This window comes from Eumetopias jubatus, unplaced genomic scaffold (genome assembly GCF_037043125.1).
Source record: "Eumetopias jubatus isolate StellerSeaLion01/CBP00866 unplaced genomic scaffold, mEumJub1_p1.0 scaffold_1, whole genome shotgun sequence".
In the NCBI taxonomy this organism is placed as follows: Eukaryota; Metazoa; Chordata; class Mammalia; order Carnivora; family Otariidae; genus Eumetopias; species Eumetopias jubatus.
In genome coordinates, this window is record NW_028274807.1 from 79,064,894 (window position 1) to 79,086,227 (window position 21,334).

The 21,334-nt window shown below is 46.0% G+C and overlaps 1 protein-coding gene across 4 annotated transcripts in view; it reads right to left on the reverse strand.

The window, feature by feature from the left end:
* Positions 1–21,334, reverse strand: part of ST6GAL1 (ST6 beta-galactoside alpha-2,6-sialyltransferase 1) — a 126,532-nt gene that overhangs the window by 45,099 nt on the left and 60,099 nt on the right. For 2 of the 4 annotated variants that reach the window (XM_028100935.2, XM_028100939.2), the window contains exon 3: positions 13,035–13,137. The exons of 1 other annotated variant lie outside the window; for it this stretch is intronic. The gene's annotated coding sequence lies outside the window, so the exon portion shown is untranslated. Of the gene's footprint in view, positions 1–6,991; positions 7,063–13,034; positions 13,138–21,334 lie in introns of all 4 variants that reach the window. One more of the 4 variants, XM_088025076.1, reaches the window with a different exon arrangement.

Here is a 21,334-nt window from a genome sequence, read left to right on the forward strand (position 1 = left end):
GCATCTGGCCCCCAAGTGTGTAAAGCTCAGGAGCACAGCAATATCAAACCAGAATTTTATTTACAGCAGATCAAACAGATACAGGTGCCCCACCATCCTCTCAGGGCCCAGCAGCTGAAGCAGGTGGCAGTTACCTCAGAAAGACACCCCCTCCCCACCTCCGGGACTGAAGAGTAGACCTGTTACAACCCAGCAGAGGAACTAGGGGGTCCAGGATTCTCGCTGAAGAGCAGAGGAGGACCAAATGACAACACAAGAGGGAAAGAGTTCTACCGAAAGGCCACAGATTAAGAATTTTCTCTTAAATCCTGATAATGAGGGTCTGATGACCTACATCTTTTCGTCAGAACCAGTTGAACTGTGTCTTTAATGAGAACAAGGATATCGGCTCATGTTGTCTTAAACATAATTTTCTCCAGGAATTCCTGGGCCAGAGATCGTGCCAAGGACTGTTTGTTCTCCCCTTCCATCTTGATTTTTACCTGACTGGACCGGAGGATGTCAGGCCAGAGTTCTTGATATTTCCCAAAGGTCAAAGTCACTGCCGTGAGCTGCCACTCCTTAAGGCCACTGAAGTGGCAACTGTTTACCTTGCTCACCTAAGCAAATTGATCTCTTTCCTAGGTCCAGCCCAAGGCCAGCTGGCCCACCATACAAAGAGAAAAGGGAAGAGAATGTAGAGGAGAAGGGGTTTGATCGAGACTGTCCTCAGAGGAGCACCCTACCCCTTTACGGTCCCATAACCATAAAGGACAGTGTAGGTGAAAGGAACCACGGGGGCACTCAGTATTTCTCTATATTACCTGGGCCTTAACATCACCTAGGAAGCATCTAAAAATATAGATGCCCCACACTGCCCTCGGTAGATTCTGATTTAATTGCTCCAGACCAATAAACAATAGAGTCATTGAAGAATGTGAAGTGGGAGAGAGCCATGTTGGCTCAGCCGAGGGTGAACGTGGGTGGTGGGTCAACAACATGGCCTCAAGCACATGAAGTCCTTGCTTATCACAGGCTCCTCCACTACCCGGGAGTCCGCTGCCCCTTCATGGCCCGGAGTTCCGGAGGAGGTGGCAGGGCCTTGGCCTCAGTCCAGGTCTTTGAGAATTTCAGGCCAGACCGTTGTCAGTTCTGGGCCACCAGCTCCAAGGGGAGATGTGAATAATTCACATCTGTTATGAGGTCAGGGGGAGTCAGGACTACCAGAGAGAGCGCTAACTGCCCTTGCCTCAACGTGCGTCTTTCACCTTTCTTTCCCCTCAGCTGTGATCCTGACTTCAGTCACCAGATGACACAGGCAGCAATGTGACTGAAGATTAATCTTGTGGGCGCAGGACTGTGCTCCATTCAGGGCAGTCCCAGACAAGGGCTCGCACTCAACTTGCACTCCTGGAGGAATGGTCCTTCTCCCTAGAGGACAAGGGCTGGTTTTCTGAAGTTTTCTACATTCACTTCCCTCCCCACCACCCATACACAAAGACCACTTTATATCTGCACCTAGCTGGTGCTTAATGGAGCATGCTGACCAGTGGAAGGCTTGGTTATTTTTCTTCAGGGGCCAGATCCACAGATCTCAGCACTCACTAGTTCATCACACCCTCAACCCTCCCTACTCGTCATTCCCTCCCTTCATTTCAGGGATCCCAGGGCATACCCATTCCCGGCCCATTTCCACAGAGGAAGCTTCCTAGACTCTCCAGGATGGAGCGCTCCTCCTGTGTGAGGCTCCACCGCGCTCCTGACCTAAGTGAATGTTGTCTTATAGGCTCCTCCAGGTGCTGTGGAAGGAGTCGAATCTTATTCTTCCAATTGGATGGGGCTCTATGGGGATAGAGTTCACCAACACGCTTTCTGCTGCTTCAGTACTGCCAGGCACAAGGTATACAAGTGGTACGCAATATCAGACTGGGGCCCACCGCCAGGGCTTATAATATGTGTGTTGGGTGGGGGAAAGGTGGTTAATTTTTAAATAGGGCAATGATTTCAGACTTGAACCGAAATCATCAATGAACATGAAGTGCCTACTGGGTGTGTATCCCCGCACAGAGAGAGAGAGAGAGAGGGAGAGTGAAGTCACCGTGGCTCCTTCTGGGGGCTTCCTATGTGCCAGGTGCTGTACTAAACCTGAACACAGAAGAGTTCATTCAACCCTAACTGCCATCCTCTGAGGTTGGCATGGTTATCACTTCCATTTCCCAGAGAAGGAAGCTGAATTTTAAAGAGGTTGAAGGGCTTTGACTAGTAAATGGAAGGGCCAAAACTGGAATCCAGCACTGTCTGACTCGAAAGACCATGGTATTAAAGACTGTATTCCAGTGGTCATCTTGTTTGGCCTGTGACTCTCTCGGCCACAGGCGTGCCCACCCAACCCCGGAAGCAAATGACTTCAGTTATGAGGAAATCAGTAGTGTTGAGTTCAAAGCCCAGTGCACACTTAGGATGCTAGATACTTGATATGGTGAATTGGATCTTTCAGCAGCCCTGGATGGTTGCTGTTATTACAGTGGACCTTTGGCATTTACGGAGTCAACATTTGAAATTGTAACTATTGGAGAACAACCCCAAAGTTCCTAAACATAAAACAAGCTGATTTTGCTCATGAATAAAGATAAAGTATGTGCACAGAAAGCTGGCCAGAGCCAGTCCCTTAGTATGTGAGAGAGCTCATCCCCAGGCCATGACCCAGGGCACAGGGGGGTGGGCTCTGTGCCCTCCATGCACTAGAAGGTGATACAAGTAACTCCTTGTGAACTACAGTTCCCAAAGAAATAAGGCTGCTAGTCCATGTGAAGGAAAGTTTATACTCCATGATGAATTTCTGGTAACAGATTTATAAATGCCTATAGCCCTATATTCATGAAATCAGTTAAGAGACAGAAATCATTTAAATTGTTCAATTATGCATGACTGCATATACGGGAGAAATTTTGTGCTCTGGTAGCATGTGCATCAGTCCCTTATCTGTCAGATGAAAATGAATGCCTCACCTTAGGGATGTTGTCAATAAATGAGAACTTGGTCACAATGATGAAGAGGATGCTGATTAAGAATTCTCAAAGATCTCTTGGGGCACCTGGGTGGCTCAGTCAGTTGAGCATCCGACTCTTGATTTCAGCTCAGGGCATGATCTGAGGATGGTGGGATCAAGCCCCGAGTCGGGCTCCACACTCAGCACCAAGTCTGCTTGAGATTCCCTCTCCCTCTCTTTGTGCCACACCCCCACCCCACTCTCTGTCTCTAAATAAATAAATATCTTTTTTAAAAAAAGAGAATTCTCAAAGATCTCAACAGAACACCCTCATGAATATCGAGTCTACTGTTGCAACACTTTATAGAAGAGGCACGTGAGGCTGGGAAAGTTATGTAACCTGCCCGGGGAATGTTTGGCCCTAAACCCTGTGAGCTTTCCTCCCTACAGCCCATTGGCAAGACAGCAAAAAAGTTGTCAACCGCCGCATGTTGACCCAATCAAGGAATGCGACTTAGGAGGATGGAGGGGAAAGGAGGGGTGTGGGGGAAGGGAGAGAGCTGTACCTGGGCTCCCCACCGTCCCTCCCATCCACCCTACCCCCACCTCCCTGACCACTGCTGCTCTGGATGTGGCAAAGCTGTGAGCTTACCTTCGGACCACATCTATTCAGATCAATTAATTCAACCAAGATGACAGTAACTCTGAGCTTAGAACAGTAGGCCCACAGTAACTGCCACTCCCCTGCTCTCTAGACGCTAAGTCTTAAATACCATGAGAAATCAGACAAGGACCCAAATACCTAATGCACTCTTTACTTTGTCTGTCTCCCCCCACCCCCAACACACATACACACAGCCCCAGATAGTGAGCACCTGAACCAGCTAGTTACCTCAATGTTGCCAGGGCCAAGGTCAATGCCTGTGGCTTGACTTCATGTGCCAAAAGAGTGAACATGTTCTTCTGGCAAAGAAGGGGCTCAAGAATCTTAGCCCAGGAGTAGGGACCTACATCCCAGCTGGGATCAAAGCGTCCATAGATGGGGAAAGCCTGGAGGATAGGAGAGAAACAGCATGGAGGTGGGCGAGGGCAGGGCACCAGGGCACAGAGAGAGGGTCAAGTCAGCCCAAGCAGGTGCGCGAAGCTGAGCAGCAGGAGGGGACCCTGAAAGGGAGACTGGGGCCTCAGCCTGTGGCACTGTGAGTTGCTGTGGAAGAGTCTGGCGATTATCAGGCACATAGTAGAGAGCAGATAAGCTTCAGAGCAGGGGAGGGAAGTGATGAGCGAGCAGGGACTGTCCAAGGTCAGCAGGAGGAGGGTCACAACACCCCCCTCCACTCCCTGAAAGTAAGCAGCCAACAAACTAGTAACAGCAGCTGCCTCTTGGCCACCTACCACATGCCACATCTGAGGCCAAATACCTGCTGAATCTTCAAAATAACCCCCCAAGGCAGGTAACTGTTGAACGCAGAAACTGAGCCTCAGAGAGGCTGCGAGACGTGCCCACAAGCATCCTACTCGTAGAAGGCAGAGCCAGGACCTCAACTCAGATTTGACTCAAGGCCCACCGGCCAGGAAAACCTGGGTGCAGCCCCCAGGGCAGATGGGACGAGGACCAAGCCTGAGATGAGGAAGACACTCAGATGGGACCTGATTTGGGAGGGTGGTGCCAAATTTCATCGGAACCCAGCTTTGCAGTCAAACGAATCTAGACTTGGATCCCAGCTGCATTACTCATCCCTGTGGGATCTCAGGCAAACGTGGTATGAGCGCTCCAGGTCTCAGGGTCCTCCTTTGTAAAATGTATGCAAAACCACCTACCTCCCAGGACTGCTGTAAGGGTTGGAAGTAAGGACCATGCTTAATAACTGGTGGCTTGTAGACCTGCACCCGGGCAGGAGCAGGGGAGGGGGCACAGGACGGGGCAGCCTGGCTTCCTTGTTGTGGGTGGAGGAAGTCTTCATTTGCGAGAGGAGATGAACTTCCTGGGAGTGTCATGAATCAATATTTGTCTTTTGGCTGAATGCAGGACCTCGATGTTCATCTCGACAAAGCCGACATCTGCCGCTTTCAGTGTTAACTCCTTCAAACACTGCCGCACAGCCAAGAGAAGCAGAAGTGGGGACCCTCGGGAAGCCAGAGCCAAGGGAGTGGTACGAGGAAGGCTGAACTCCTGGAAAACTCTGAAACCAGGTCCCAGCCTAGTGGCCCCTAGCTGTCCACCCAAATCACTGCGTGTCCTTGCAAGGCACGTATCCTCTGGAGCCTCTGTTTGCTCACAAGAAAAGGAGCTGAACAATCCTTACTTCACAGGGCTACAGTGAAGCCCAAGGGAGAAAACAGAGGAGAAGGAACTTTCCAGCACACAGATGAAACTATTATTTTAACTCTCTCTAAGACCATGTGTCACTTCATCACCTCTATAAAGCCATTGGAAATAAAGCTTATAGGTAAAGCACCTGCCCATTTCAGAGAGGAAAAAGAAACACTGTTTAAGGAACATCTACTTGAGACACTCAAGATTTCTTCTTAAATTAAAGCATCCTTCGATTATGAACGGAGGTGACTTATAACTGTTAGAAGAACCACTTCTCTGTGATCGTACACATGAAACATAAAGCTATTCAATGCCCACAGGTTTGTCCCCCCAGAGCCCTCTACAGACCCCACGGTGTGGGGGGGGGGTGACGGGAGCGGGGAGGGGGGCGGGGAAGTTCTGCTCTCATTCCCATGGAGCAGAGGGCGCTGCCCGGGGCAGGAAAACCCAGTAGAGCCCAATTCCCACAAGAAAGCCTGCTGTCCTTTCTCTGGATTTTCCCTCAATTCAGAAAATGGTCCAAACTCACTCTCCGTCCCAACCTTACCCTTAGGTCTCTTGCAGCTGCACTGGGCCCTGAGAAGAAAACAGGAAGTCAGTGAAGTGGTCCCAGGGCGAAACCAGGGGAGGCGGGGAGCCCTGAGGTCTGGGCACCCAACCTTGATTTCAGGAGAAATACTTCTCTGCCCACTCAACAGCATCCGTGCTCTGAGCTGAGTGTGGTAGGGTGTTCTGGCCTTCTTGCTTGGTGTTGAAATAACCTAAAGGGTTCTCATCAACCCCCCACCTCCCACCAATCAAAAGCTGTAAATAGAGAAGGAATATGTTGGGTTCTCTTTTAGTCTGCGAGCGGACGGATTATTTAGAGCCAGAGTCTTCTTTTCTGTTTCAGCTGGTCTCACCTTTCTGGAAGGGATATGTGTGTATGTGTGTGTGTGTGTGTGTGTGTATGTGTGTGTGTGTGTTTAGTAAGAACAAGCCCAATTTAGGGGCTCTGGGCCTAGGTATAGAGAAACAGTGTGAGGAAGATGAAGGACCAGGGAGGGGGCAGGGAGTTGAGGTGGAGACCCTCCACTTGGCTGGCTCGCCCCGGAAAGATCACGTTCCAGGTCTGATTTCTGCTCCAAAGAATAAGATGAGACACTGCTAAACACATCCACCTGAGGTTCACCCCAAGTTCTGAACCAAGCAAGGCAATGTGCATTTCCACTGACCCAGATAAATACGATTAGCAGTCAGTCAGAATTCCTGCCTCCAAGCTCACCCAACTCCCCAGCATGGACTTCCTGGCTTACGATAACTGCCTCCATCTCCCAGCCATGACTCAAAGATAAGGGAGACTGCAAAGAACGAAAGGTAAAGAGACAGTGACTCAAACAGGAGCAGCAATTCATGCAGGGGCCTTCCCTGTGGCGGGGGGGGGGGGACCCCAGTTCTGAGCATGGGACAGCAGCAGGTCCTTTTATCATATCCCAATCCTCAGCTTCCTAAGGACAATGACAGCTCCCATCTCCCGATGGGCACAGGGCGCCAGGCTGGCCCCTGTGAATCTCTAGCACCTTGCCTTCATGGAGCCTGGCAGCCTGCTCTAGGTCTTCCCTGAAGACATCTGAGCCACAGAGAGGCTGAGGTTGTAGAGCCAGCAGCCAGTAAGGGACAGAGCCAGGATGAGAACCCAGGGCTCCTTGTGTCTAGTCTCCTCTTACCTTCAAAGTGGGGAATGAAGAAAGGGCAACAAGTGTCTTCTTTTTTTCTACTCTCCTCCCCTGCTCCCTCCCTGAAAGTATAGGAACCAATTCAGTGTCAGGCTGGGGAATTCAATGTCACTGGAAACCAAAGAAAGACACATGAAAACAGTAAGCTACCACCTTCCCCCCCCCGCCTCTATCAAATTAATAGAGGCTGCAAATATATATGACATAGAGCTGCTCCTGGCAGCTCTTATAAACCTCTTGTATGGAAACCACATACAATATCTCCTCTGAAGGACGATTTGGCAAAATGTATCAAAGCATCAAAATATCCATTCTCTTTTAACTCAGTAGTCACATCTGAAAAAGTTAATAATCAGAGATGCTGTCAAAGACTGTAGTTCCAACTCTGCCCACAGGTAACCTGAAACAACCTCAATTTACAACAATAGAGGAATACCTAAATGTTATGGAATGTCCACAGGATGGGATATGATTAAATCATTAAAAATCACATCCATGAAGATTTCTTAAAGCTTTTTAATGAACAATTGCATACATATAGAAAACTACGGAAAGTAGTAAATGGAACCATCAAGAACCCGTTACCCAGCATCTGCAATGATCAATTTATGGCCAATTTGGGGTTTTTTTTGTTTTGTTTTCTAACGTTTACTTATTTATTTGAGAGAGAGAGCATGAGCATGAGTTGCGAGAGGGAGAGACTCTTCAAGCAGACTCCCCACTGAGCGCGGAGCCTGCCACAGGGCTCGATCTCATGACCCATGAGATCTTGACCTGAGCCAAAACCAAGAGTCGGGCGCTTAACTGACTGAGCCACCCAGGTGCCCCAATTTATGGCCACTCTTATCTCATCCATATCCACCGAGTACCCCACCTTGGGTTTTGGAAGCAAATCGCAGACACCACAGCACTGCATCCATGAGTATGTCAGTACGTATTTCTAAAATGTACTTGTTTTAAAAACAACTAAAATATCATTATCAAACCTAATAAAACTTTCAGTAATTAAGGTTTCTAAACAAAAAAAGTGTTTATAATACAATGTGAATTGATAAAGAATATTATAAAACCATATATGCTATAATCTTTGTTGAAAGAAAGAGAGGGGGAGGGAGGGAAGAGAAAAAGAAATGCTATTCATAGAGAAAATAACTTGAAGGAACCATATCCAAAATGCTGCCAGTAGTATACAGTTATCCCTGTGTCGTGGCGTTAGAGAGGATTTTTGGTTACTTTTGTATCTTTGTCTGTAGTTTCACTAACAGGCATCTATGGTGTTAGATACCTACTTATCATTTCTCTTATTCTTCTTTCATTCAAGTTCAAAGTTTCCCACTGGTATCATTTCCCTTCAGCCTGAAAAACTTCTGTTAGCAGTGAAGAGCAGGGCTGCTAGAAATGAAGTTTCTGGAGTTTCCTTCACCTGAGATCTTTATTTTTCCTTCACTCCTAAAAGATATTTTTTCTGGATATAAAATTCTGAGTTGATAGGTCTTTTCTTCCAGTACTTTCAAGATGTTATTCCACTGTCCCTGGCCCACATGGCCAGAAATGAGAAGTCTGCAGTTGTTTTAATAGGTTTGCCTATTAAATAGGAAATGTGTCTTATTTCCCCGGCTGCCCTCATATTTTTTCACCTTCTGGGCTGGGACTCCAATAACATGAATTTTCAATTTGTTGATGTTGTCCCATGGTATTCTAAGATGCTGTTCATCTTTTCCCAATAAAAAAAAATGGACATTTACAAATATAAAATACTGCATAATTTCTATTGATCTATTTTCAAGTTCATGGATTTTTTTCTTCCTCTGTCATCTCTTTTCTGTCACTAAGCCCATACAATGAATTTATTACTTCAGATGTCATCTTTTCAGTTCTAAAATTTTCATTGGGTTATTTTTGTATAGTTTCTATTTTTCTGCTGATAATTTCTATCTTTCCATTCATTTCAAGAGTGAAGAATGGTTATAACAGCCACTGTACTTCTGTCTCGTAATTCCACCATCTGAGTCATCTCAGGGTTAGCACCTATTATGGTCTTCTCCCTTGAGTATTATTCAGATTTTCCTGGCTCTTTTTATACTGAGAAAATTTGGATTGTATCCTGGACTTCTGAATAATATATTATGAGACTGAATCCTGCTAAAATTCTCTGGAAAAAAAAGTTGATATTTTTGTTTATTTATTTAATGGGCAATTAACCCACTTAGGTTCAGATTGAAAATTCTGCCTCATCTTTTGCGACTGGTGGCTTTGCTGCCAGTTTGGGTTTCAAATGCTTCGCTAGGCTAATTGGGTCTGCCTGTCACATAGGCAACTCAGGGCTCATTCAGGACCTGGGTAGTGTTAATGTCATAGTCAAGTACTCCAAACTTTTGCTGTGCTTCTTTGCACCTATTCCATGCATGCACACCTTGGAGCAGGCCCATGACTTATACCAATCCATGCACAGAGTGAATGGGGCCCTTTTTCCAGCTCTGTTCTCTCAGGGATTTCCTCCCACTCCCTGGTGGCTCCTTTGCCGGGTTCTTCGGGCTGGAAAGATGGGGCTGTCTCAGAGTTTTAGGCTCCCACACCATCGTGCAATTCCACATGACAAAGGCCATTGTGGGTCATCGTCCAAGTTCCGGGTCCAGTATCCTGTCCGTGTACTCTCAGGGCTCTCATGTAGTCGCTTTTGCATTCTGTCCAGTTTTTTAGTTGTAAACAGAGGGAGGTTATAGTTGGATTACATCATCTTAGCTGGTACTGCTGCCCTTCCTTCTCAGCAATTTTTACCTCTCAAAATTTCACTCATCTCTCCAAAGCTCCATTAAAATACCACTTCCTTCCAAGAAGGTGTCCTTCTTCTCCTAGCTAGAAAACCTTTCCTCTTCCTCTATCTTAGCGAAGATTCAGATTTGGCAATATTGAGACTCAAAGCCAAATCTTTTCAGGACCATCTTTGTTCAAAGATCTGGGTTCAGGGACATGGCTGGAATGAAATCAAACCCAACCAAGAAGCCTCATGGTGGTCAGGAGAATAGGTTTCGCCTAAAACCCAGCTTTGCTAATGGCTGGATGTGTGACTTTAGGCAGGTCACTTAATTCTATGTATCTCAGTTTCCTCATCTATGGAATGGAAATAACAATACCACAGAGAATTGTTGTGAAGATTAATTAGGTTAATAGTTAGAAAGCACCTAGAATAATGCCATACTGTAGGTGTAAGAGATTATCACTCTCTCAGAGGTTCCCATAACTTTGCACAGCAGATGAGGTAACCCTCCACAGGGAAAAAGAAAGAACAGACAGAACGAGTTCTAGCTCCACCTCTTACTATGCCCTGAAAGGGACTGTAATTATTTTGGTAAATGCTTAAAAGAGCACAATTTGTGTGCCTGGGTGAATCTTCTAAGAAGCCGCATGGCAGAATGAAAGGATAATTGCCTAAGGCGGGTTAGGAGATCTGGCTTCCAGAACTGGGTCTCCCTTGGGTCTGGCTTTTCTGTTCTAAATCACAACTACATAGGGTGGTGACTGGTTTATCTGCACATGGCTGACAGAGTCAACCTTTGTAAAAGGCAAATGGAATTGGGTCATTTCTTAATTTGCCCTCCAATGCCTTCCTGATACACACATAATAAAGTGCAAATTTTTCAGACTATTGCTGCAGAGCTTTTGTGATTTTTATTGCTGCTGTCATTATCTGTAACCTCACCTTCTGCAACTCCCTCACAGCCCTCACATTCCAACTGGACTAAACTAAAGTTCACCGGTCCCACCTCACCATTTCCCCTTCGCCCCACTGCTGTCAGCCTTGAGCTCAAATACTTCTCCCTGCCCTCTTGTCAAATATGTTAAATGCCTCCTTTTTTATGCCAACTCCTCAAGGACTTCCGAGAGGTTTCCCCACTGCTTGGTTTGGCCCTCCCTCCCTTGTGTACTAGAGCTCTCCGTACACACTCTGGTAGCACTTTCCAGTAGATGGCAATCACTTATTTTATAGGTCCTTCTCTCCCTCACTGCACCAGTGTTTATCAAAAATACGTATTTTACATGAGTTGGTCTCAAAATCAATTCAGAGCATCACTACCAGCTTTTTAAAAAATAGAATAAATTGTGTGTGTGTGTGTGAGAGGGAGAGAGAGAGAGAAAGTTCCATTTTTCTGGAGAACTCTAACACATTGATATAGCCTCGATGCATTCTCAGTCAAAATCCCCACCGTTATTTTGTAGACACTGACAAGCTAAGTCTAATATTTATAAGGAAATCCAAAGGACCTAGAATAGCAAAAGCAATCTTACATGAACAAAGTTAAAGGACTTACATTACCAAACTTATTATAAAAACCACAGTAATTGAGACAATGTGTTATTGGTGTAAGGACAGACAACTAAATCAAGGAAAAAAGCACAAAATCCCCTAAATGGGCCCAGACATATATAGTAACAATTTTTTCAGCGATACCAATGAAATTCAATGGAGAAAGGAAAATCTTCTTAATAAATTGTTCTGAAATGTCTGGATATTTATGCAGGAAAAAAAGTGACCTTCGACCTCTACTTCACTTTAGCCATACAATTGATTTGAGAAGGATCTTGGACCGATATGTGTAAGTTTAAACGATAACACTTCCAGAAGCAAATATAGGAGAGTATCTTCATGAACCTGGAGCAGACAAAGATACCTTAGGGCACAAAAGGCACTAAATAACAAAAGGAAAAATAATGGTTAAGTAGAGGTTCATCACATTTAAAGTCTAATTTGTTTGAAAGTGGCCCCGACAACTAACCTGAGTTCTTACTGTGAAAAAGACAAAAGAGGCCCAGAAACAACCATCTCAGGACAACATGTACCCAAGATGTTCCAGGGCCTCACACAAGGGTAACAGCATCATATTTCACCAGTGCGGTAGGCCCAGAGTTAAGAAGCATTTAAGAGAACAAGATAAGGTCTTTGTCACTGGAAGATCAGAGTGTCGCTAGGAGATAAGACTCACTCAGGACGTACAGTGCTACTGAACTATGCAATTCTGACTTGCAATCTACAATAACTCAGACAAAGAAGAGAACAGGCTGGGGTGCAGGAGACACCTTGAGGATATGAAACAGAAGGGAACTGAGAAAGCATCTCATTGCTTCTCCCCATCCCATTTTTAGAGATGAGAAAACAGGCCCACTGGCATAGAGGAGGCCATATCACTAGTCTACAACAGAGCCAAACTGGAACTCAGATTTCTTAGCTCCCGCTCAAATTCTCCTCTTTTCACCGTGTCATGCTGCTGACTTCGGTAGGTGGCCAGGCTTCATGGGAGATGTCGGGGATTTGCATTAGTCCTTAAATGTGAGGATTTGAGACACTATCTGTGAAGCTCCCGGTACAACGCCCTGCATACAGTTAGGTGTTCAGTAGAGAATACTGTTGTTACATTAGATTGGACTTCCCAGATGAGCAGTGACAAAGCAGAAGGCCCCACAGCCAACATTTCTAGGCAAAGCGCATTTCACCCCGAGATTAGTCCTACACCTGCCCGGCACCCCTTTCCACCAGTTACTGCTGCTCAAGGAAAGCCAGCAAGGATCGCTCTGGCTCTTCTCTAACTCACACGGCATGAGGACTGAAGAAGGAAACACCCATCCTTTCTGTGATATGCCCAGAGTTCAGATCTTGCCCAAGAAACAGGAAGGCTAACACATTGGACACGAACACACCACAGAAGCAGCCTCACCCCGCATCTTTGGCCCAGGTCAATGGCACAGATGGGAACTGGTAAGATGCTGAAAAGAAGAGGCTGCTTAGGGATGAGAACTAGCTGGGATGAAGGAACAAACCAATGCCTCACAAGCTGTAAGGCCGCATAAGCAAAGGGAAGTCCTAGGTTTTTCCAAACAAACACTACTGCATTCATTTGTCCTCTGCCCAAGCAGAAAACGGCACTTGGCCTTCCGCTTGCCTTACTTTGCAAATCCACCTGCCATTGTCAATACACACACCTTCTAGCATCACGGGCAGATTTTTGCAAGTTCATGCATTCAGCCAACAAATACTTACAGAGGGCTACGCTGTTCGGGCCCGGTGGTAGGTGACATGGATCCAACAGGGACTGGGGCCCAGTACCAGGTAATAAGGATCCAACGGTGACTCAGGCTCAGGGCTGGGTGACAAGGGTAAGAACAAGACAAGGATGACTATAGCAGGGCTCTGCCTCCGAGGGAGAAAGACGGTGAGAAAGAGTCACAGCTGCACAGCAGGCTACCGGGAGGGGAGGCCAGCCACCCAGTCCGGATGGCTCGGGGAGGTTGCCTGGGGGAGACATCTCAACTCAGACAGGAAGATAAGGAGGAATTAGACAGACAGGAGCAGGGGATGGGTGGCCTGTGCTCAAGTGCCCCTTTGGTCATGCCTTTGCATTTCCTAAAGAACGTGCCTCTTACTTTTTCATCCAGACCAATTTCATCTGAGCGTAATGAAACACTCGGTACCTTCCATAAACCTGACAGCTTCTTTTGATGCCAACCGTGGGGAGAAGCCACTAAATTACTAAGTATATGAAGTGTCCCTCTGTCTTTGTGAAATTAGGTACTTGCTAACCTTAAAAACAAGATTTTATTAAAACCTGTTAAAAGCTTCAGGGACGTGAAATGTTGCTTTCCTCCTACCTACAACGTAGACATAAAAACGCACCAGAACAACAAACATGGTCAAAATCTCAGAGCTCATTACCACAGACCAGAAGAAGAGGATAAAGCTCCCCCTTCTGCAGGGCAGAAAATAAAAATTTAAAAAACAATGTTTTTCTCTGGGCTCCTTGGAGGCAGGGGCTTTTATGTGCCGAGCTCTGTGCTATACATCATTTCACTAAAACCCCCGAACACCTCTGTGAGGCAGGTTCTATCATCCCATTTTACACAGCAAGTGGCTCAAGAAGAGAAAGGTTAAGGGATTTGCCCAAAGTAGGCATCTAGAAAGTGTTGGGACTGAGATTCGAACCCACATTTACAAGCTTCATTGAGTACTAATTATGAGCCAAGCACTGCTCTTAGTTTTTCTCAAGGATTAACACATTTCACGCTCCTGGCAACCTTATAGGGAGACTGCCGTTGTCCCCATTTTAGATGAAAAATGAGTCCATGAGAGATTAAATAACATGCCCACCCCCACACATCTCTCTGCCTCCAAAGCCTGCAACAGATCCACATGCAGTAGGGAGGTGTGGAGGGAAACAGGAAGGTCAGCCCTTTGCTGTGGGCTACATCCAGTTCAGGATGGAGCTCCATTCTCTTTTTCTTCCCTTCTGGGAAACTGAGGCTGAATTTTGGGGAGTGCTGTGTCCCGACGTGAAGGTGGTGGGTACTGGGGCTTGGCCCTCACCATCAGTCCACAAAGGAAAACTGTTTCACCATCTGACCTCGAGGAAGGCCCGCCAGCACTGATGGTGGCCTCGCCTATCCCTCTGGACAGTGATGTCAGTGGTGTTCCAAGAGGCATGTGAGGAAGTCAGGACACACAAACACTTGGCACATGTCTACCTTTGTTAAATTTGGCAAAACTTTGAGGAAATTTTCATACTCGGTGCTCGTGATTTTGTGGCAAAAATGGTGTGGAAACATGTGCTGTCCACCTTGAACTTGTACAGTGCTGTCTGTCAAGTATATCGCAATAAAACTGGTAGGAAAAAAGACAGAAGCAATATTTCAGAACAACCAACCCGTTTAAAAATGTTTGCAGCTTTCTGGCCTAGAATTCAAATGCTGGGTTATTTACCGTAAAGAAAGAGTTTTAGGGGCACCTGGGTGGTACAGTCGGTTAAGGGTCTGACTCCTGGTTGCAGCTCACATCATGATCTTAGGGTCATGGGAGCAAGCCCTGTGTAGGGCTCCAAGCTTAGCGTGAGTCTGCTTGGGATTCTCTCTCTCCTTCTCCCTCTGCCCCTCCTGTTTGTACTCAAACTCTCTCTCTCTCAAATAAATAAATAAATGAATAAATAAATAAATTTTTAAAGAAAGTTTTAAGTTTAAATTATAATTATTATTTATAAACACAATTATATTTCATTACATTACATTTAAGTGCAATTAAATTATATTTAAATGTAATTAAAATAATTCATAAATATATTTATAAATCTTAGTGATCAGATTGTATAATCTAATTACAAAAGATAGAAACCTAGGCATGAGGTTGCAGGCTAGAGCATTAACAATCTCAATATCCAGCCATAGAAACAGGCAAATTATACATAGAATTCAGTGATATCCTGAGGCCATTAACATACCACACACATTAGAAAGACAGAAAAATGTTTATGGTAAAGGGAGAAACAAAATAAACTCCATCCACGCTAAAATTATAATTATAGTAAAAACCTTTTTTTTTCCCCCCACAAATGGAAAAATGGATGATGGCAAGGGAACACTGTGAAATGAACACTAATATGCCAGAATGTCAGGAATTAAAAAGTGTGTCGTTACTGCTGTTGTAATGTTTGTGGCTAAAACAAGAAAAACAAACTTAGAACCCACTTGATTGCCCACAAGGCAGGCACATGGCCCTCCTAACTCAGTGTCCCCTCCGTTAGACTATCGTAGTCTTCCAGGAAAGGCACAGAACTCAGATAAAACACAGGCTCCCCTGCCTTAGCCCAGGGAGGGCAAACACATTTGCTTGGCATTTCACAACCTGGCCCTCCTGAGCTCTCTCTGCGAGTTATAACCTGAGCCTTCCCGTAACAGGCTTGCCACGTAGGGAAAGGAGTCCCTCAACTTCCGCTCTTGGCGTTTGAAGACGACCGTTCCCTTTACTCTCCTGTGAGCCTTCAGCCATCTCCTCAGAAGCAAGTCTAACAATGGTTTGGAAATTGGCTACTCCTGCTCTGGCCCACCCCCCCCCCCTTGTCCACCGCACACAATACTATCAACACCAGCAGCAAGGCAAACCCTCCGGGGTAATATCACCACATCAAGGCCATTGCTCATTTCCACCTATTCAATTCCATCATCCTTCCAGGCTCAGATCAAGCACAGGGGGAAGAGGAGGGACAGACCTGGGTCACAGCCCAGCTCTCACTTTCCAGCTTTGTGACCCCAGGCAAGTTACATAACCTCTCTGGGCTCATTTCCTCAGCCCTTAGGTGGTACTGTAATTGTTGTAATATACGAGAAATCAGCAAAACACAACTTCACCTGGTACAGGAGTCACAAGGCACACGTGCTATGGAGCCCTAGCAGGGTGACTAAGCCATACTGAGATGCATCGTACATGTGAACTATACGGAAAAACAGAATGTAAGAGTGTTGGATTGATAACTTTTATGTCGGTTGCATAATAAAGTAAATAATATTTTGTAGATATTGAGTTAAATAAAATATATTAAAGTAAACTTCATCTTTTAATTTTACTTTTGTAATGTGACTATTACCCAATTTAAAATTACATATATGGCCCACGTTTGTGGCTTGCTCTCCATTTCCACTGAACACGGTTAACTGTTCGATGTAAGTCCTTTCTCCTCCCCATTCACTGGCCACACAGAGGCTCATGCCCAGCATCGTTTAAAGTCATTTGTCACATCTATGGTTCCAGGTTGAGTCCTTTCTCCTTCCCAGGCTCCAGGTTACCAACCTGAGACAGGTGACAAAAAGTAGAAAGGAAACCAGCTTTAGCATCAGAAAACTGAGCCCCAGTCCTGGCTCTACCATTACTAATTAAGTAGCCCTCAGCATGCCATTTCACTCCACGGGGCCACAGTTTTGTCATTTACAAAACGGAGGGTAATGATATCATGTTCATGGCATGAGAGAATGCAAGTGGAAGGCACTAGATAAACCGTCAAGGACTGCAGAGGTCAGGATTAAGTAGTACAATCTGCACAGCAGGAAGGGGGGGGCCGCCCAGCCCGCCTCCTCTGGTATTCTCTGCCTACCATTTTATACTATCACTTCACTATTTTCCATGTCTCCTGTCTCTAAAAACAAGTCTCCCTGAGAACCCGCCTCCTCCTTCTCTCAAGTCCCCCAGCATAACCAAAGCAGAGTGCGAACAGGCAGATCCCCTCAAACCTCCACACAAACGGAGTGTGCCCTGTGTCCCAGGCATTAGGTGTGGTGGTGGGGATGGCCTTGCAAGAAACCTGACAATACAGTATGGACCGTGCTTGTAATGGAGGAATCGAGTAAGTATAAGTGCACCAGGGACCAAGAGCAGGGTGCCCCTTACCTGGGAGAAACAGAGAAGCATGGTGGCAGGCAGACGTAGGAAATGGCCAACAGGAAGGACTCTTTCTGACATGCGCAAAACAGAAGGGGCTGAAAGCATGAATGAGCATGGAAGGCTATGGCATTTAATCCAAAGTAAACATCGGCATATGACGAACAATGGGCCGCCTAACAATATCGATCTTATCATGAGAGGCCCCTGGGTTAAGAGGTCCTTTCAGCACATGGAACACGATGGCCTTTCTGACTTTGCTACTTCAGCTTCTCCCAGCTCGCCCCACAGGCCCCCTGGGGACGTATGTAATCCGCTGTTACAGGCTGAACTACCACCTGTGGCAACGGCATAAACTTCAGCTTTGTGCACTGAGGCTTGTGAGAGCAAAAGCCCCTGTCTCAAAACATCCTGTTCCTATTTTTAGCCAGGAAATATACCTCCTTACCATCTACCTACCTCCTCCCGGGGCCAACAAGTGTGAAAAGCACAAACCTACACCATCCTGTGGGGGGCAAGGGGGGCTTCTCTATGTCAGTTTGGTATTCAAATATTTCAAGAAGAAAATAATCTCAAATCACATTTTCATTCAAGAATAAAAAGACAAAAGATCAGGAAGTGGGTGATTCTAAGAGGGAATGGTTGAGCAATGAGAGGAGATAGGGCCCATGAGGAGGTGGTCTCAGTGGCCTCGGTGTCCACCTCTGCTTGTATGGATAGTGGGGCCACACCTTACCAACGGCTAGTTACAAAACCAGTGCCAGGCCCTAAATCCTCCTCCCTCAGGAAACTACTGATTACAAGCATTTTAGGAATTTAAAAAATCATATCAACCTATTGCAATGTAAGGACTGTATTTGGATCCTGATTTGAATAAACAAACTGCTTTTTTTTTTTTTTAAGTAATCTCTACACCTAACGCGGGGCTCGAACTCATGACCCTGGGATTAAGAGTTGCAGGCTCTACCTACTGAGCCAGCCAGACGCCCCAAAAGAATCCCAAGGGATCTTTTAAACATACACTGAAACATGTATTTATACAGATAAAATGAAAAAATCAACAGCTGAATTAGAAGTCAGGAAAAATAAGATCTTATTTTGTGTGGATAATCCCACGCAGTAAATGAAAGTTAAATGAAAAGTCCTCTTACTTTGAATCACCCATAAAATAAAACACATGGTTATAACAAAACACTGCTTATACAACCCCGAATGCTCACACAGAAGTTCATTCACTGAACCTAACAACAGAGCAGGGTTATCATCCTGCCCCAGAGCAGATGACAATTTTTTTCCTCTGGGTAACAGAAGAAGTAATTATCTTGAGTTTAGCTCCACGTAGCGTGAGAAAGACAAACACCGGGATCAGACCCTGTACAAAGATGCTCACTCCTCGGAGACCAAGGGAAAGTCAGATTCACGGCTCTCGCCCTGCCCTGGTACGGGTCTTAGATTTATATGACTGAGTGGCTATCAGAACAGTGGGCATGATTTCAATTATTCTTTCTTTCTGACTCTCTCCCTTTTTTTTTTAAAGATTTTTTTTATGTATTTATTCATGAGAGACAGAGGGAGAGAGAGGGAGAGAGACAGAGAGAGAGAAGCAGAGGGAGAAGCAGGCTCCCAAGGAGCAGGGAGCCCGATGTGGGACTCGATCCCAGGACCCTGGGATCATGACCTGAGCCGAAGGCAGACGCTTAACCATCTGAGCCACCCAGGCGCCCTGACTCTCTCCCTTTTTTAAAAAATGTGCTAAGTGGACAGAGTTACACTGACATGCTGGTATGTTGCTTCTCTGAGGTTGCCTCTGGTGTCAGAGTCACTATTTAGGAAAAGAAGATAATCACCTCTGAACACATAGAAATATAGGGACAGTAAGAAGCATGCGGTGTTCAGGTGACACAGACAGCCCTTGGGGAGGCGGCATAGCCATGTCGTCCTATATGTAGCCACATGGCAAGGAGAGAGCCTATTATCATGTCACGATCATCATTATGTATCACTGAAGCCCCATTCTACGCTAGGTGCTTTCCATTTTATCTTCAGTCTTCTGAAAAACTCTGTGGGTTATTTTACAGGTGAGGAAGCTGAAGCTCAGAGTGAGTGATTTCCCAAAGGCCACACAGCAAAAAGGGGACATAACGAAGATTCTAGTCCTGCTTCCAAGCCTAGCCCTTTCTAGCATGGTGATACCCCTGCACACACATGAGGCCTTTGAGCACAGCTCTTTAACTAGACCCCTTTATTTTCTAAAACGTTTTAAAAGGAAAAAACAAAAACAGAAGCAAAATCCTGTTGTCAAACTGAAAAGCCGAGAAAACGCACTCTGTAATCCATGAGATGACTTCTGCACATTTACAGCCCTGTTTAGTCTCACTTCCGATTTCTTTGGCTGCCATTATGTCCTCCCTTGGATCCATCTGACACACTGAAGAGAACAGAACAGGAAATAACTCTTTTGTTTGGAATGATAGAAATTCAGGTGATCCCAGAATCCCCCCAACCTCAAAAGAAGATGTCCCTTATGACAATTTTTTTTCTTTAAACTTCAAACCCATTGGGTTGTCATGGCAACTTAATAACTGAGTCAGACTGGCCATTCATGAAAGTGAACTGACAAAGGACGTGCTCTGTCCAAAGGCCAGCCACGCAGTGACTTAGGCACCCCACAGGGAATTTGACCCCGGAATAGATCCCTTTGTGAACTTGCTACTGCAATTCTTCATGCAACAGTTTATCAAGTGCCTACAAAGGGAGATGCCCATCCCAGGCTAAGGGCTGTGGGGCACATGGACACCCAAGTCAGACTGCCAACCCATAGGTAGCTCCAGGCATCAGGGGGAGTGGGTATGGGCTCAAACAGCCATCTGCTATCACAGGAGCCTATCCTTTGCCATCCTCAAGAGATTAGAGGGATGGGTGGTTCTGGAGAGTTTAGTAAAGGATATGTCTCACAAGTGCTGACCGGCAATGAGAATCCTCTAACAGAGAATAATAGTGGACTGTGGGTGACTTAAGGGCAAGGAACATGTCTAATTTGCCTGTATATTTTCACAAAAGTAGGCCCCAGATATTTGTTTTGGGTTTCTCCAATCGTGGTCAGGTACTATATTTACCATGTTGAAAGATATTTAGGGTTGAATACTGAAACTGTTCTCAGGTGTCATGACAGATTCCGAAAGGCTACTTGAGGAACTAGATTCCTGCCCTCAGAATTGATTTGGCCATATCAGGGGTCAGCTGGAGATGAGGGAGATGATAGAATGATACCCACAAGGCCTCTCAAAGGGTGGGAACCACTGATATCCTAAAAGATCATGGACAGGCCACCCTCTGTCTTCAGAAGGGAGGGGAGGTGGCTGGGTGTGGAAGCCCCCTCTGGCTTCTATTGTGAGCAGAGGCCAAGCTCTATGACTCAGTGGAACTCATTTCTGCCCATAAACTCAATGCCCCCCACCCCTGGGAGCAGTGGAATCATGGGAGCAAAAGCAGTTAAGATGAATATGGATCATCACAGAAGGCATCAGGGCAGCTCATACCCCTGCCCAGTACAGGATGAGGCCATCAGGCAAGTAACTCATGCTTCTAAGGGACCCCGGTCACAAGAACACACACCTTCACAGGTGAGAAGGGGAAGACTGAGGAGGCCTGGGGAGGCCTGAGGAGATAATCCTAGGTCTCTATCAGGCCACCCAGGGAGGAGTCGCAGGTGTTCTTTGACTTAACGTGTGAGAAGAACCAGTAAGTCTGATGTAAAGAGCATGTTGAATATGAGGGAATTTTGTACAGGTGCCAAAGTCTCCCTGACCCCCAGTCTGAGTTAGGAGCCCCTCCCTTGTGTCCCTACAGCACCCCTCTCACGGCTTCTGTATCCATCTTCTCGGCTAGGGTGTGACCTTCCAGAGCACAGAAACCATTTGAGACTTTTCTGCCACACTTCTAGGTCCAGACTGGGTCCTAGGCAATGACTTGTACATACTTTGAATGCATGAACTGTGAATGAGGTACCTATAGGAGAATCACACTCCACCCAAGAGAAAATAAAGGCCTGACCTGACTGAAAAGCCAAATCAAAACAAGTCCAGAAGAGGGCAACCAACTAGATCCTACCTGCCTCTCCCATACTATAAACTAACAGTTTCGAT